Consider the following 6,000-nt stretch of genomic DNA (forward strand, 5'->3'; position numbering starts at 1 on the left):
AAGAATTTTCAAGCTATTTACAAGTGAAATCCCCTAGTTTTTATTATTCGCTTCCTAATTCATTACCTCTCATTACTCATCTCTTTCGGTAAGCCCCTACCAACATTTTTTCCTGCATCCGCCCTCAAGTAGGACCCATGTTCCCATAACTTTCCATCCACTTTTCTTTACAATTTTTATAACCCGTGACGAGTCAAAATGAGACATTTAATCACAGACAGACGGAGGGAGTACAAGCCATCTCTTTAATCAACACAAAGCAAGCCAAGAACTAGGAACTGAGCATTCATACAATGGCATGACATTGAATGGCACATAGCATAACTTTCTTCTACTTGGCTAATTCCTGTGAAATTTGAGTTTCTACAGCACATGAACAAAGTTATCCAGTTTCAACAAAAATGTGGTTAGAAGGACTAAACTAATGCAAGGAACAATCTCGTTAGCAGAAAAGAGCTGTAGACTGTAGTCAACCTAAATTTGGAGCTATGCGAAATAATGGCGACGACTACTCTATACATGTACCGATTCTGAATATGATTGCCTTGTTCAATACCTCACCGATGGTTTATATTCTGCTAAACCCCACCTCTCCTGCAGAGCTATCCATGTATTGCTTTACCGCTTTACGGTTTGTCTCAAAGACAAAGCTCAATCCCCTAACCTTGAATATAGAAACAGGAAGTCATTTCTTCCCCATTATACGCAAGATGGAACAATGAGCCTAATGAAGATTAAAATGTGATATATACCTCGATGAGACAGCCAGAAATAAGGCCTAGGCTCTGCCCAGGGGAAACTTCTTTGCCATTAATGTAACCTGGAGTTCTTCCGAGGTTCGTTAAATGGAAAGTTCCATACATGTCCATCTTCTTCGTGGCCTACCCAAAAAAAGAAAAAAACAACAATTATGATTTTCTACTCACATAACGTAAGTTTTAAGGGTTAGCATACCCGTCTTCGAGAAATTTTACCACCATGTTTTTCTCTTCCCAAGTCGATATCAACTTTAATATCATCTGTTGCCCTTCCCATTAACACCTGAAAGCCATATGATTCATATGTAAAGCAAAATCCAGACAGTAGATTGTACATAAAATACCTCAAAATTCATGAGTTAACATCAACAAGCCAAGTGTCAAATCCAAGTTGGCTCGTTTAACTAAACAAACCTCAATAAACGAGCTCGAACAACCTTTAAAGAATCAAGCTCTGAGTCTCAGGAAAAACTTGGCCCTCAGCTTTAGTATAGAGCCCTTTTTTTAGTTTGTAGCTTAACAACCACAGCTGAGCCCCGTACAATTTAAAGTTTAAACGATGACGTGCCCTAATATTTGCTTAATGACAAGGCAGAGGTTTTAACTCCACCTCATAGCATTGATACATAGTAATAAAAGAAGACAACCGAGAAAGCTCGTTGCAGATTTTGTTATATTGCAGGCTGCACGGTTCTATACTGAGTAATTATGAAACTGCTCGGAATGACCGAGGTAAGAAGCATTTTGATGAAAATTTTAAACTTGGTTGAGAGGCCATACCTAAGGTTTCTTTATTAAATGTCTTAAGAAACGGCCATATAAAACTGCAAAGGCGCGCTCTCTGTCTGAAAGCGTCAGCTGACTGCTCCAGCCTTATGATTGTTCTCTTGGTTTCTTCAAGTTGATATCTCTGGACTGCAAGGGTTTCATTGTGCATAATGTGAAATACTAGAAAACAATCGCTAAAAGCCAAATAGCTAAGGAGTGGCAGCCAAGTTCTTTTCTGGTACCAACAGAGACTAGTTAGATGCGAAAATAGAAAGCTAACCTTTCTACAAGCACCTCTAGCGAAACTCATTTAAGATTATAATTACAAACATATAATCAACTTAAAGTGTAGTTATCTAAGAGCATCCCTCTGACTGAGAGTTTGGAACAATTACAAGTCAATATGTTGGAAAGTGGATAAATACCTTCAGGATTGGTGTATAAATCAAAGTCATCTGGATCCAAATCCATACCTAGGATCTGCCGGACATAATCAAGAAGATGCAGAAATTAATGAAAACAAAGCAGAGGAAACTAGCAAATTACGATAACACAGATGTTATACCATTGCTTCCACATCAGAAAAATATGGCACGTCAGATTCATTTTCAGACAAAAGCTCCCCATGATCTGACAGTAGGGAGTGATCAATTGCCTTTGGGACATCAGTATACTGGAAACTCATGCCGACATTTGATGATCCATTATTCAAAATCTCAGCTATGCAATCCACTCCACTCCGACAGCCAACAGAATATCCAAATTACTTTCATGCTCGTCTCTGCAAGGGTTGAGGGGTGTATGGCCAATATTCCTACCCTGTCCCATCTCTGTCGGACCTCCCTTAACTCCAGTGATTACATTGTTGGCATCCACACTTGCTAAACTGACATTATGTGGGTTGTCACTGTTCCAAGCTTCTCTAGGTGCTGCGTGCTGGACACTACTTTCAGGCTACTCAAATTTAACTCGATGATCTTTTCGGCATCTTAAACCCGCATCTGATGGATGGAATTGTCCCATCCTGCCAGAAGGAACAGGTGAATATGTGTGGGTGTTTTTCATCACAACGTGTCCTCCATTTGCATTGCTATTGCTTGAGAAATTCTTAACCGATGAGGACCCTAAATAGCTAGGGTCATGTAATGCCCAGTGAGACCCCGAGGAATCAGTTAGAGAAGGAAAGCGATAGGGAAGAAAAACATCCTCATTGCTAGGAATATTTGGGTCTTCGGTGTTTATTGTACACCAAATGACTCCATTACAATATTCAGGGCATACTTTTAGGGTAACTCCAGAGGCTGACACTTGAACATCTGCAACTTCCTGCTGATCACGGAGGTCCTCGTTATATGACCCTCCATCAAGTGTATCACTTCTATCAACTAAATGTCCATCTGCAACCACTGCAGCCTCACCTAGACCTGAACCTGACAAATCACACTGACTGGAAGAATCCAATAGAAGCGAACTCAAACCATCAAGATAAGATTTTTCTATATCCTCTTTTCCATCATTGTCCATGTAGAGTAGCCCTTCTTCATTAGAAAGGTCAAACAGTTCCTCAAGGTAGTCTTGTGTTCTAGAAGTCAAATCTATCGTGCCATCACGAGAGAGTGGAGTTTCAAATTCAAGGTTTGAGGGGCCATCACCACATCCTAATGCATCTGACTCATTTGCAGTCTGGGGAACCAGAAATGCATCACTTAGCTGCAGGTCTGCATCTGCAATTCAGTGAGCAGTTCTGCTGCAGAAATGTCATGGGCAGTATTCGTAGTTGGCAAGTGAGGCAAAGGAGGTGAACACCCAAAACTGTGAAATGACGGGTCACCAAATTCTGTACACGCACTTGCCTGGTTCACTAAACCCTCAGCTTCAAACAAGTTACAAGGAGGCAAATCTTCTGATTGGCCGAATCCAGGAATCTCACTGCAATCCCCAGTTAATGAGATATTCTCTTCATATCGATAGGGAAGGTCGTTTGACACATTTTCCCCACCAAGGCCTTCTTGCCCATGATTTTGAACACCACTGAAAGCAGGCGTAATACCATTTCCAGTGGACTCAGCAGCATGCGGCCTAAATTTAGCAGAGGGAGGAGGCCTAATGCTATAACCCGGGCCTTGAGCTCCGAGAATAGTTGGAGCTGAATTGCCAACTTTGCAATCTGCAGACGAGAATTCATTACCATCTGTAAAGTTAGAATAACCAGGCCCAGGAGCAAGATTGCAATCCATCATATACAGTGGTTCAATGCAGATTCTTTTACGCATGGGATAATAATGTTTCCGGACACTTTCAGATCTTCTCTTCACTGAACTGCAAGCTACAACTTTTACTCCTTCAAACTTATTAGGTCTCAATTGATTTATTACCCCAGAACGTTCAAGCTAAAACATGTGTGCTGATGCCTCTTCAGAAACAACAGGATCATAGAGAATAGATACCCAGCGATCTTGCAACTCATGTACAGTATATCGCCGAGAGAATTGCACAGCACCTTTAGCTAGAGATTCCAAAGAAGCACCAGCCTAGAGTCAAAAGAAGAAACAGAGGAATAGATGGAAATTCAAGGTCACCATTCTAGGGAATTTAAGTACAAATGATTGGGTTCTGAAGGATACTCGATCAAGATTTATAACGTGAAAAGTAGCAAATAATCTCCCAAAAAGATACTCAAATTTCATTGCAAAAATCAATGACTTCCTAAAAACTATTTATTAATTTTTGAAAGAAGTATCAAGGTATGCAACAGAATGCTCTGATTCTTATTTGAACATACGTCTATACTATATAAATATGGAAACCTATAATAATTTAAGAGATGTCTTACTAAGGAAATGACAATGAAAATGCTAGATTATATAATACTCCAATGAAGAAAGAAGATACCAAAATGCATCATTAACATGTGTTTCACATTGAGCCGTGCATTTCTAACTGAAAATAAACTAAGAATCACCATAAATAAAGCTTTAAGAAACTCATGCCAAAAAAAAAATCAACACCAAGCAGACAAACAATGAACCAAGACCACATAAAAAAGCAAAATTAAAGCTTTTCAGGCGTGGTATTACGAGTGAAAACTCCAAATACATATATAACACATAAATCTAGATAAAATTAAAAAGCTACTAGTATTTACTAAAAAGGAGAAATCACACGAACAAAACACAATTTGAACTCCATAAAAGATGAGCTCTTTTCTATTTCCATCTTAAACAACTCGAAATCAGTACAAGCATCCAAAAAAGCATGAATTGGAGCTAGAATTCAGAAAAAAAAGAGTAGCAGATGAAATTTAAAGAAATAACTTACTCAGGCAAAAAAGAAGATGAAGAAAGCGTGAAAATTGAGAAAAAAGTCGTCTTCGGGAATCCAATTTGGAGGCGGAGCCATAGCTCCCATTGCTGCGCGCCTTCTTCCCCTCCGCTTCACTTCACTACTTCAGTTACTTGTTATTTTATCTTCCATTTTTCTACAATTTCTTCATTGTTGGACTTATTGAATTGTTTTTTGGGCCGGGTTCAATTTTTCTTTATCGGCCCATATATTATTATTATTATTATTATTATTATTATTATTATTATTATTATTATTATTATTATTATTATTATTATTATTATTATTATTATTATTATTATCACTATTATTATCACTATTATTTTTTTTATTACCACTATTGTATACACATAGTATTACCATTTATTTTAGTTCTGCTTTTAGGATATAATTTATGACTAATTTATCTGTACTATAATTTGGATATTTTTTTAATAGTATCATTACAGGGAAAAAGTCATTGATTGATAATTAATTAATTATAATAGTATTAACTAACACACTATATAGTTGAATTTGTTAGTATTAAAAGATAATTTTTTTTTAAATGTACTCTGTGAAGAAGAAAAAAAATGAAATATCATTTCAAATAAACAGTTCACACAAATTGCAATAACGTTTTTCATATACTCCAAAAAAATAAAAAAAAATAAAGCTATTGGTCAATAATAGCTTTATGAACTTAAAATTTGGCCTAATTTGCTAGTATTTCTAATAAACTTAAAATTTGGTCTCTAAAATTATGAACTTATCGATTGTAGTGAATTTTGCATGAGTTTAGGAAAAAAATATGATTTTATGGGAAATCAACTACAAGAAGTATGCTTATAATTTTTGCGATAAACTTTAAAGTTCATGGCAAATATACCAAAATTCAGCCAAAAATTTAAAATTTTAAGGACCAATATCCCTTATTATTATTAATATTTTTATCTGCGTTATTTTATGAACACTAATAAATCATAAATTATAAAGTGTAGGTAATACATGATTCATATTTATTCGGTTGTGGAATACACCAATTCAATCCAATCGAAAATAAAATATTTAGAGAACAGACAATTCAAACTGGGGTTTGTTTTAGGGTCTGTTTTAGGTGATCCTTTCCCGGAATGGAGAGTATTTTAGAATG

At 36.6% G+C, this 6,000-nt stretch overlaps 1 long non-coding RNA gene across 2 annotated transcripts; it reads right to left on the reverse strand.

Annotated features, from left to right (window-relative positions):
• Positions 1-299: 299 nt before the first annotated feature.
• LOC121746918 lies at positions 300-4,969 on the reverse strand. 2 transcript variants are annotated; one of them, XR_006039087.1, is made up of 7 exons: positions 4,845-4,969; positions 2,092-4,032; positions 1,952-2,006; positions 1,539-1,673; positions 955-1,041; positions 753-881; positions 300-664 (listed from the first exon to the last, which is right to left on the reverse strand). It is a non-coding gene; the product is annotated as an uncharacterized LOC121746918 (long non-coding RNA). The 2 variants fall into 2 exon arrangements; XR_006039086.1 differs by having other exon boundaries at positions 2,092-4,057.
• Positions 4,970-6,000: the final 1,031 nt, after the last annotated feature.

Source organism: Salvia splendens, chromosome 9 (genome assembly GCF_004379255.2).
Source record: "Salvia splendens isolate huo1 chromosome 9, SspV2, whole genome shotgun sequence".
Taxonomy (NCBI): domain Eukaryota; kingdom Viridiplantae; phylum Streptophyta; class Magnoliopsida; order Lamiales; family Lamiaceae; genus Salvia; species Salvia splendens.